At 40.1% G+C, this 11,712-nt stretch overlaps 1 non-coding gene across 1 annotated transcript; it reads right to left on the minus strand.

The window, feature by feature from the left end:
• Nucleotides 1–7,107: 7,107 nt before the first annotated feature.
• LOC130984673 (small nucleolar RNA R71) lies at nt 7,108–7,215 on the minus strand. The gene has a single exon (XR_009088590.1). It is a non-coding gene; the product is annotated as a small nucleolar RNA R71 (small nucleolar RNA).
• Between the last annotated feature and the right edge of the window lie 4,497 nt (nt 7,216–11,712).

Here is an 11,712-nt window from a genome sequence, read left to right on the forward strand (position 1 = left end):
TTGAGTACAGTACATGTGCATTGCTATCACCATTTACTTTGGGGCATTTTTGTCCCCTTTTTATTCTTCTGCTCTTCTTTTTTTTCTTTTTTTCTTTTCTTTTTTTTTCAATTTTTCTTTTCTTAATAATTTTTTTCCAATGCATATGGTTAAGGTATTGAATGCATAAATATGTTCTTAACATTTTTCACATTTTCACACAAAGTCTAACATACTCAATTCCCAAACCAAACGTTTCCAAACCCACTTTCCCCACACTTAATTCATGAGCACTCTCACTAGTCTAAGCTAATCAAGGATTCAAATTAAGGACATTATTGTTTTCCGCTTAGAGTTAGTGATGAGCTAATGTAAAGAACAAGGGGGAAAATAGCCTCAACATTGGTTTACAAAGGATAATAAAAGGTAAGGCCATATGGGTATGTAAGCTCAGTGAAACAAGGCCTCAATCATATAAGTGAATGCATACATCAAATAATGGAAATATAGAATTAAGCAAGACAAAGATCACAATTTTAGAGAGAAAAACACACACCAAAAATAAAATATTGGTTGGTAAAATGCAACCAATCAAGTAGGCTCAAAATCTCACTGGTTTTGTGTGTTCGAGCTCTAAACCATGTTCCAAAATAATATTCCTTCAAACAAGTTTTTCAAAAAGTTTTTAATTTAAATTAGTGAAATACTATAAAAAAGTTTCTTGAAAAAGAAAATATTACTTCAACCAAGTAATGGTAATATATGCACAAAATCAAACAAACATGCAATCAGACATGCAAATGCAACAATGAAAAACAAAAATTGGTGTTGAGAAGAAGGTGACTAACCCACGGAGATTGGTATTGACCTCCCCACACTTAAAGATTGCACCGTCCTCGATGCATGCAAAACTGTGCAGGTGGGCGGGGGTTGTGGTTCCTCAGCTGGTGCTCATTGTAGAGTCTTTCTCTTTACCCTTCCTGGTGGCCATCCTGAAAAAAGGAGAAGAGAAAGGGACATGAAGTCAAAGGGATAGAGCAAGGGAGGAGGAAGGTTCAAGTGATAATCAATGCCAAGGTAAGGGATAATATCTTAAATACATGGTCGCGACTCCATGAAATTAGGACAACAATGGAAACAGGGCATGATAAATTGAGGCAATTAGATGCAAGATGCTTATTGGCATGCTGGCAAAAGGCATGAGTAGCATAGATCAAGCATTAAAAGCCATAATGTATTATTAGTCGTGAGAAACTAACAATAATGTTTGTATTGACAATCATATTTAATTAATAAAATATTGGAAAGGGTTTTGTGAAAAACAGGCATTAGAGTAGAAGGATAGAATAATTAAGAATGCACAATGCCATACGGGTATTTTCACAAACACTTAGTATGCATGTTTAATATGATAGGGGAAAAATGAATTTGGAACATGCAAGGCTTCCGAAAACAAATAATATGAATTGTCAAACAACTCCATAATAATCCACAAGTAATAGTGAAAGACCTAGATAAAATTCCAACACCAACATAAAAATGCATGTAAAATAAGAAAGAAAGGAGAAAGAAGGAAGAAGAAAGAAGGAAGAAGGAGGAAGGGGGAAGAAAGAAATAAGAAGGAAAAGAAAAGATTTAGAATTGGGGAAGAAAAGATAAGTTATTTGGCTATTTTGGATAAGCTGTGTGACACAGGCGACGCGAGAGTATGGGGCACGCGATCACGTGGATAGCGCTTCGATGAAATGTCGCGAATGCGTGTGGCACGCGTTCGCGTGAAGTGATTCGTGCCTTCAGCGCAAGTGCCGCCTCGCAGTCGTGCAACTCTCTGTTAGAAATTTATATTGCCAAATCTTAGGGTGACGCAGTCGCGTGGTTGACGCGATCGCGTGCATGGCCTAATTTTGAAAATGGCGCGGACGTGTGGAGAACGCGTACGCGTGGCAGGGCTTGTGCTTCTAGCACGAGTCCAGCCCAATTATAGCTCAACTTTTGGCCATACACCTTTTTTATGCCGATTTTGAGGCACGCATTCGCGTGGGTGACGCGGACGCGTGGGAGGCATTTTTCCCACATGACGCGGTCGCGTGGGTTAAATTGTGCCAAAGGCACGCCTCCAGCCACGCGTTCACGTGACTCTCTATTCAGTTTTGTTTTCTTCCCAATGCACATATGGCGCGGACGCGTCGGCGACACGGTCGCGTCGCGTGCAATTTTTTTTTTTGTATGCAGAATGCAAAATGCAATGAATGTCATGCAAAAATTTCAGGTTCAATCGAAATTCAAAAACAGAGTAAAATGGAGAGGGAACGATCATACCATGGTGGGTTGTCTCCCACCCAGCACTTTTAGTTATAGTCCTTAAGTTGGACATTTGGCGAGCTCCTTGTCATGGTGGCTTGTGCTTGAACTCATCCTAAAACTTCCACCAATGCTTGGATTTCCAATAAGCTCTATCAATACCAAGTAAATTTACCAAGCGTTAATGAAGTTCTCCACAAGCTTTGAGCTCCGAAAGTTGATCCTCATATATTCCTGGATCCCAAATCGTGTTTCTACACCCATCTTCAAGTTGATTATCATGATTTCTTCCGGGTTGCAAGCAGTCTGATTTCTCACTAAAGCGGCCAAACAACTTCTTAGACCCATTCAGTTGAGCTCTACACCAACCTTTGCATTTAAACTTAAAGCTTCCAACCATAATGAACCTTGCAGGACAATTCTTACCACTGACCATCTTCCTCTTACTCTTAATGCCACAAAGAGCTCTAAGTTGACCATCCGTCTCCAGTAGCCCGTATTTAAGTGGAATCAGAAAGCTAAGGGATATGAATTTTACCCACTTGAATGTTGTGAAGGATGATGGCAACTTAGGGGGAGGTGTTTCTAATGAACGTGCAAGCTCCACTCCCTTGTGCTCTTCTTCGACATCTTCCACCTCTTTGTAAGCTTCTTCAATTTCAACCTCTTCCTCTTGGTAGCTTTCTTCTGATTCAATTTCTTCTTCATTGTTCACCAAGGGCATGGGAGGTTGTGCTTCTTCTTCTTTAATCTCCATGTCAAGTCCAATGGGAGAGGATTCAAATGTAGATAAGATTTCATCAATCATCGAATCCATCTCTTGACTATCCCTTTCAAAGTCTTCAATCATGAGATGCCTTGGAGGTTGTACACCCTCCTCAACATCAGTTTCAAACGTCTTTGAAGGAGGCTCTATAACTTGACTTTTCCATGGAGGTTCAGCATCCTCTAAGTCTTGAACCACTTATTCTTCTTCTTTAATTCCGGCTTCCTCCACTTGTTCCAATACTAATCGTGCTACTCACTATCCACCGGAGTGCCTGATGAGCGGATAATTTATACGCTTTTTGGCATTGTTTTGAGTATGTTTTTAGTATGATTTGGTTAGTTTTTAGTATATTTTTATTAGTTTTTAGTTAAAATTCACTTTTCTGGACTTTACTATGAGTTTGTGTGTTTTTCTATGATTTCAGGTATTTTCTGGCTGAAATTGAGGGACCTGAGCAAAAATCAGATTCAGAGACTGAAAAGGACTGCAGATGCTGTTGGATTCTGACCTCCCTGCACTCGAAGTGGATTTTCTGGAGCTACAGAAGCCCAATTGGCGCGCTCTTAACGGCGTTGGAAAGTAGACATCCTGGGCTTTCCAGCAATATATAATAGTCCATACTTTGCCCAAGATTTGATGGCCCAAACCGGCGTTCAAAGTCACCCTCAGAAATTCCAGCGTTAAACGCCGGAACTGGCACCTAAATAGGAGTTAAACGCCCAAACTGGCATAAAAGCTGGCGTTTAACTCCAAGAAGAGTCTCTACACGAAATTGCTTCATTGCTCAGCCCAAGCACACACCAAGTGGGCCCGGAAGTGGATTTTTATGTCATTTACTCATCTCTGTACACCCTAGGCTACTAGTTTTCTATAAGTAGCACCTTTTACTATTGTATTTGACATCTTTTGATCATGTTTTTATGATTGAACCCTATTTGGGAGGCTGGCCATTCGGCCATGCCTAGACCTTGTTCTTATGTATTTTCAACGGTGGAGTTTTTACACACCATAGATTAAGGTGTGGAGCTCTGCTGTACCTCGAGTATTAATGCAATTACTATTATTCTTCTATTCAATTCCGCTTGTTCTTTGTCCAAGATATCACTTGTTCTTCAACTTGATGAATGTGATGATCCGTGACACTCATCATCATTCTCACCTATGAACGTGTGACTGACAACCACCTCCGTTCTACCTTAGATTGGGTGAATATCTCTTGGATTCCTGATACACGATGCATGGTTGATCGCCTGACAACCGAGTGCTCGCCTGACAAACGAGCCAGCCATTCCGTGAGATCAGAGTCTTTGTGGTATAGGCAAGAACTGATGGCGGCATTCAAGAGAATCCGGAAGGTCTAACCTTGTCTGTGGTATTCTGAGTAGGATTCAATGATTGAATGACTGTGACGTGCTTCAAACTCCTAGCAGGCGGGGCGTTAGTGACAGACGCAAAAGAATCACTGGATTCTATTCCGGCCTGACCGAGAACCGACAGATGGATACCCGTGCCGTGACAGGGTGCGTTGAACATTTCCACTGAGAGGATGGGAGGTAGCCACTGACAACGGTGAAACCCTTGCATAAGCTTGCCATGGAAAGGAGTAAGAAGGATTGGATGAAGACAGTAGGAAAGCAGAGAGACGGAAGGGAAGGCATCTTCATACGCTTATCTGAAGCTCTCACCAATGATATACATAAGTATCTCTATCTTTATCTTTATATTTTATTCATCATCTATACCCATTTGAGTCTGCCTGACTAAGATTTACAAGGTGACCATAGCTTGCTTCATACCAACAATCTCCGTGGGATCGACCCTTACTCGCGTAAGGTTTATTACTTGGACGACCCAGTGCACTTGCTGGTTAGTTGTGCAAAGTTGTGTTTATGCCATGGTATTGAGCACCAAGTTTTTGGGGCCATTACTAGGGATTATTTGAGTTGTGAAAAGTAGTGATCACAATTTCGCACACCAAGTTTTTGGCGCCGTTGCCGGGGATTGTTTTGTGTATGGACAACTGACGGTTCATCTTGTTGCTTAGATTAGGTATTTTTTTTTCAGAGTTCTTAAGAATGAATTCTAGTGTTTCAAAGTGATGTTCTTATCATCACCAAAGCTGATTGATTCTCATCAATTTAGCTCTTGAATGCAATGTCCTGCTGAAGCTTGGCTAGCCATGTCTAATTCCTTTAGACTAAAGCTTTAGACTAACATTGCATGATTCCTGGAATTCTCATTAAGAATTTTGATATGTTTTTTTTCTTTTCCACTTAATTTTCGAAAAAATCCAAAAAAAATTACAAAATCATAAAAACCAAAAATATTTTATGTTTCTTGTTTGAGTCTAGTGTCTCATCTTAAGTTTGGTGTCAATTGCATGCATTCATTCATGTGTCTTAAGGATCTTCAAGTAATTCTTGATTATTTCTTACTCTGATCTTTGAGTTCTCTTGACTTGAGTGTTTATGTGTCACATATGCATTCTCATTTTGTTAGTATCAGTATTATACAAACTGCTAAGTTTGGTGTCTTGCATGCATTGTTATTTGATTTTAGTTGCATTTTGATTATTCCTCATTATTAAAAATCCAAAAATATTTTTAATTTGTGTCTTTTCAAGTCAACAGTACAGAGAATTGAAGATTCAGAACATACAGCAGAGGAATTACACAGAAAAAGCTGGGCGTTCAAAACGCCCAGTGAAGAAGACAGACTAGCGTTTAAACGCCAGCCAGGGTGCCTGGCTGGGCGTTTAACGCCCAAAAGGGTAGAGTTTTGGGCGTTAAATGCCAGAATGTGCACCATTCTGGGCGTTTAACGCCAGGATGGCACAAGGGGGAGGATTTTGTTTTCAAATCAATTTTTTTCAAGTTTTCAAAGTTTTTCAAAATCAAATCTTTTTCAAATCATATCTTTTCAATCAAATGTTTTCAAAATCAATTTCTTTCCTTTTTCAAAGATACTTGCTATCAATTAATGATTTGATTCAACATTTCAAGTATGTTGCCTTTTCTGTTGAGAAAGGTCTCATGTTTGAATCATATCTTTTCTTGTTAGGCAAGTCATTAATTTTTAAAATCAAATCTTTTTAAAATTGTTTTCAAATCATATCTTCTCAATCACATATTTTTTATAAAAAAACCAATCATATATTCTTAAACTCATCCTTTTCAAAATAGTTTTCAATCAAATCTTTTTTACTTCTAATTTCAAAATCTTTTTCAAAACTCACTTGATTCTTTTTCCACTTTGAGTTTTCGAAAATTATCAATCAATTTTTCAAAATGATTTTAAAAAAAAACTTCTTAATTAATTTTCGAAAATTCTCTTCCCCTCTTCCCACATCCTTCTATTTATGGAGTACCACTCCTTCTCAATGCACAATTCGAACTCTATCTGATTAAGTTCGAATTCTTCTACCTCTTTCTTCTATTTTTCTATTCTTCTGACACCTCAAGGAATCTCTATACTGTGACATAGAGGATTCCATATTTTCTTGTTCTCTTCTCTTTCATATGAGCAGGAGCAGAGACAAAGGCATTCTTGTTGAAGCTGACCCTGAACCTGAAAGGACCTTGAAGCGAAAGCTAAGAGAAGCTAAGGCACAACTCTCTACAGAGGACCTAACAGAAATCTTCAAAGAAGAAGACATGGCAGCCGAAAACAACAACAATGCCAACAATGCAAGGAAGGTGCTGGGTGACTTTACTGCACCTACTCCCGACTTCTATGGGAGAAGCATCTCTATCCCTGCCATTGGAGCAAACAACTTTGAGCTTAAGCCTCAATTAGTTTCTCTAATGCAACAGAATTGCAAGTTCCATGGACTTCCATTGGAAGATCCTCATCAGTTCTTAGCTGAATTCTTGCAAATCTGTGACACTGTCAAGACTAATGGGGTTGACCCTGAGGTCTACAGACTTATGCTATTCCCTTTTGCTGTAAGAGACAGAGCTAGGACATGGTTGGACTCACAACCTAAAGAAAGCCTAGACTCATGGGAAAAGCTAGACAATGCCTTCTTGGCAAAGTTCTTTCCACCTCAAAAATTGAGTAAGCTTAGAGTGGAAGTCCAAACCTTCAGACAGAAGGATGGAGAATCCCTCTATGAAGCGTGGGAAAGATACAAACAATTAATCAGAAAATGTCCTTCTGACATGCTTTCTGAATGGAGCATCATAGGTATTTTCTATGATGGTCTCTCTGAACTATCCAAGATGTCTTTGGATAGCTCTGCTGGAGGATCTCTTCATTTGAAGAAGACGCCTACAGAAGCTCAAGAGCTGATTGAAATGGTTGCAAATAACCAATTTATGTACACTTCTGAAAGGAATCCTGTGAACAATGGGACTAATCAGAAGAAAGGAGTTCTTGAGATTGATACTCTGAATGCCATTCTGGCTCAGAACAAGATATTGACTCAACAAGTCAAGTTGATTTCTCAAAGTCTGTCTGGAATGCAAAATGCACCAAGCAGTACTAAGGATGCTTCATCTGAAGAAGAAGCTTATGATCCTGAGAACCCTTCAATGGAAGAGGTGAATTACCTAGGAGAACCCTATGGAAACACCTATAATTCTTCATGGAGAAATCACCCAAATTTCTCATGGAAGGATCAACAGAGACCTCAACAAGGTTTCAACAACAATAATGGTGGAAGAAACAGGTTTAGCAATGGCAAGCCTTTTCCATCATCTTCTCTGCAACAGACAGGGAATTCTAAGCAGAACCCCTCTGACTTAGCAACTATGGTCTTTGATCTAATCAAAACCACTCAAAGTTTCATGACTGAAACAAGGTCCTCCATTAGGAATTTGGAGGCACAAGTGGGACAGCTGAGCAAGAAAATTACTGAACTCCCTCCTAGTACTCTTCCAAGCAATACAGAAGAAAATCCAAAAGGAGAGTGCAAGGCCATCAACATGGCCGAATTTGGAGAGGAGGAAGAGGAAGTGAACGCCACTGAGGGAGACCTCAATGGGCGTGCACTGACCTCCAATGAGTTCCCTAATGAGGAACCATGGGAATCTGAGGCTCAAAATGAGACCATAGAGATTCCATTGGACTTACTTCTGCCTTTCATGAGCTCTGATGAGTATTCTTCCTCTGAAGAAGATGAGTATGTCACTGAAGAGCAAGTTGCTAAATACCTTGGAGCAATCATGAAGCTAAATGACAAGTTATTTGGAAATGAGACTTGGGAGAATGAACCTCCTTTGCTCACCAAAGAACTGGATGACTTGTCTAGGCAGAAATTACCTCAAAAGAGACAAGATCCTGGAAAGTTTTCAATACCTTGTACCATAGGCACCATGACCTTCAAGAAGGCTCTGTGTGACTTAGGGTCAAGTGTAAACCTCATGCCTCTTTCTGTAATGGAGAAGCTAGGGATCTTTGAGGTACAAGCTGCAAGAATCTCATTAGAGATGGCAGATAACTCAAGAAAACAAGCTCGTGGACTTGTAGAGGATGTTCTGGTGAAAATTGAAGACCATTATATCCCTGCTGATTTCATAGTCCTAGAGACTGGGAAGTGCATGGATGAGTCTATCATCCTTGGCAGACCCTTCCTAGCCACAGCAAAGGCTGTGATTGATGTTGATGGAGGTGAACTGATCATTCAAGTGAATGAAGAATCCCTTGTGTTTAAGGCTCAAGGATATTCCTCTGTCACCATGGAGAGGAAGCATGAAGAGCTTCTCTCAAATCAGAGTCAAGCAGAGCCCCCACAGTCAAACTCTAAGTTTGGTGTTGGGAGGCCACAACCAAACTCTAAGTTTGGTGTTGAACCCCCACATTCAAACTCTAAGTTTGGTGTTGGGAGGTTCCCACATTGCTCTGATCATTTGTGAGGCTCCATGAGAGCCATCTGTCAAGCTACTGACATTAAAGAAGCGCTTGTTGGGAGGCAACCCAATGTTATATTTTATCCATTTTCTTTTGTTATTTTATGTTTTTTTTGTAGGTTGATGATCATGAGAAGTCACAAAATCAATTGAAAAAGCAAAAACAGAATGAAAAACAGGAAGAAAAACAGCACACCCTGGAGGAAGAACTTACTGGCGTTTAAACGCCAGTAAGGCTAGCAGGTGGGCGTTTAACGCCCAGTCTGGCACCATTCTGGGCGTTTAACGCCAGAAAGGGGCACCAGACTGGCGTTAAACGCCAGAAAAGGGCAAGAACCTGGCGTTAAACGCCAGAAATGGGCACCAGCTCGGCGTTTAACGCCAGAATTGGCTCAAAACGTGATTTTGCATGCCATTTGGTGCAGGGATGACTTTTCCTTGACACCACAGGATCTGTGGACCCCACAGGATCCCCACCAACCCCACCACCCTCTCTCTTCTTCACCCATTCACCAATCACCTCAACACCTCTTCCCTAAAAACCCTTCACCTATCAAATCTCATCTTTCTCTTCACCACTTACATCCATCCTTCATCAAACCCTACCTACCTCACCATTCAAATTCAAACCACTTTCCCTCCCAAACCCACCCTCACTTGACCGAACCTTACCCTTCCCCCTCCCCTATATATACCCTTCTTCACCCCTTCATTTTCACACAACCTAAACACCACTTCTCCCCCTCTTTGGCCGAACACAAACGCCATTCCCTTCTTCCTCATTTCTTCTTCTTCTACTCTCTTCTTTCTTCTTTTGCTCGAGGACGAGCAAACCTTTTAAGTTTGGTGTGGTAAAAGCATTGCTTTTTGTTTTTCCATAACCATTTATGGCATCCAAGGCCGGAGAAACCTCTAGAAAGAGGAAAGGAAAGGCAAAAGCCTCCTCCTCCGAGTCATGGGAGATGGAGAGATTCATCTCAAGGGTGCATCAAGACCACTTCTATGAAGTTGTGGCCATGAAGAAGGGTTAACTTTGATCAAAGGTTAGACCAAGTCCTCATAGACATTTATGAAGAGGGCGTTCAATGAAAGAGAGATTTGACGAATGAATTTTTGCCGGTATAGAAATTATCAAGTAATCAATCGTAGTATAGTCTAAACCGACGCAAAATCCATCATCAAACAATTCTACAATCTATAATCGAGAGTATTAGTCCCGAGTCGTTCTTCCCTAGGAATGCTACAAGGATGCATGTTATTGGTTAAGTGTTCTTTTTGTGGCTTGAAGAGTGTGGCATAAAAGTGTGAATAAAAGAAAACAACAATCAATCAATGTTAAAAGCCTTGGCCAAGGTTGAACATTCGAAGTTCCATCACTATAGTTTCCTTCAATTGTGATAACAAGGGAGTGTTGCTTCACTTAGTCAACCCCTAATTTATAGAGGAAAGTCAAGTAAAAGTAACTAACTTGAGTCACAAGTCCTAGTCTTACCCTAGGGAAGTCTAGCTTTAGTGCACTCTAGGTCAATTAGCAATCCTCAATTCTTAATCAACAATTGACATCCATTATTCAAGTGTCTCCAATGACTCAATCACTAGGCCAAGTGAGGGAATACTACTCCATATCTAAAGTTGGCATTTTCTCAAACACTTGGAGGGCAAGAATGAAAGACATAGTGAAATGGAGAGAAAAGAATTAGAATCAAAGCAATTCAACACAAGAGATTAACAACAATCAACAATGAACAACAATTAAAATGAAATCTTCAATGAATCAATAGAATCCAATTACAACAAAGTTGAATCTAAGACTTGTGGGAATTGAACAATTACAAGGCACTAATGAGATTAGAGAAAATGATCTACACATGAACAAAGTAAATTGAGTGTTGTAATAGATCTCACCAAGGAATAGTTGAGAATTGAGAAGATGAAGATGAATCCTAGAGAGAAGTTGGAGTTTCTCTCTCTACAAATTGTAACTAACTAAAAAAATATCTACCTAATGATCTAGAATTAGTCCATGGGTGTGAATGTGTGAAAATGTGTTGTATGTGTGTCAATCCCCTTCAATCCTTGGCTCTTATATGCATTTTGGCGCCAAAGTTGGTTGCTAAAACCTTCCAAAATCGCCAGACACGTGTTGTAATAAAAGAATCACGTGCGGGCTTCGACGCGTGCGCGCACAGTGCGCGTGCGCGTCCCTTGCCAATTCTGCGATGTGCGCGCGAGCGCCTTGTGCGCGTACGCGTGCTTGGCTGAGATCAACTCTTTGGCTTTTTGTGCTTCTCTCCACTTGCATGCTTCCTTCCTTGCTTCCTTTGATCCATGCCTAGCCTATTTCAACCTGAGATTACTAGCAAACACATCAAGGCATCTTATGGAATCAAAGAGAAATTAGAATTCATCAAAATAAGGCTTACAAAGCATGTTTTTACACTTAGGCACAAATATGGGAGAGATAACAAAACCATGCTAATTCCTAGGCTAAATGTGACAAAAGGTTATCAAAATACTCCAAATTCAATACAAGACAAATCCTCAAATTGGGGTTTGTCAACCTCCCCACACTTAAGCCTTAGCATGTCCTCATGCTAAAATAAGAAGGAACTAAGGGTCATGACATTGAATGCAACTAAACTATATGAGTCCTATCTACATGCAACTATCTAAAGCAATTGGGAATACTTAGTTCAAACAAATCAATTCCCAAGAGACATGCGTAAGCACAAGAGCTAGGCATATAGGAACTAAGTCCAAACCACAATTGTATTGAATCATCAAAAAGAGTTCAACTTGCAAGAATATAGATAA

The sequence above is a fragment of the Arachis stenosperma genome, chromosome 5 (assembly GCF_014773155.1).
Source record: "Arachis stenosperma cultivar V10309 chromosome 5, arast.V10309.gnm1.PFL2, whole genome shotgun sequence".
In the NCBI taxonomy this organism is placed as follows: Eukaryota; Viridiplantae; Streptophyta; class Magnoliopsida; order Fabales; family Fabaceae; genus Arachis; species Arachis stenosperma.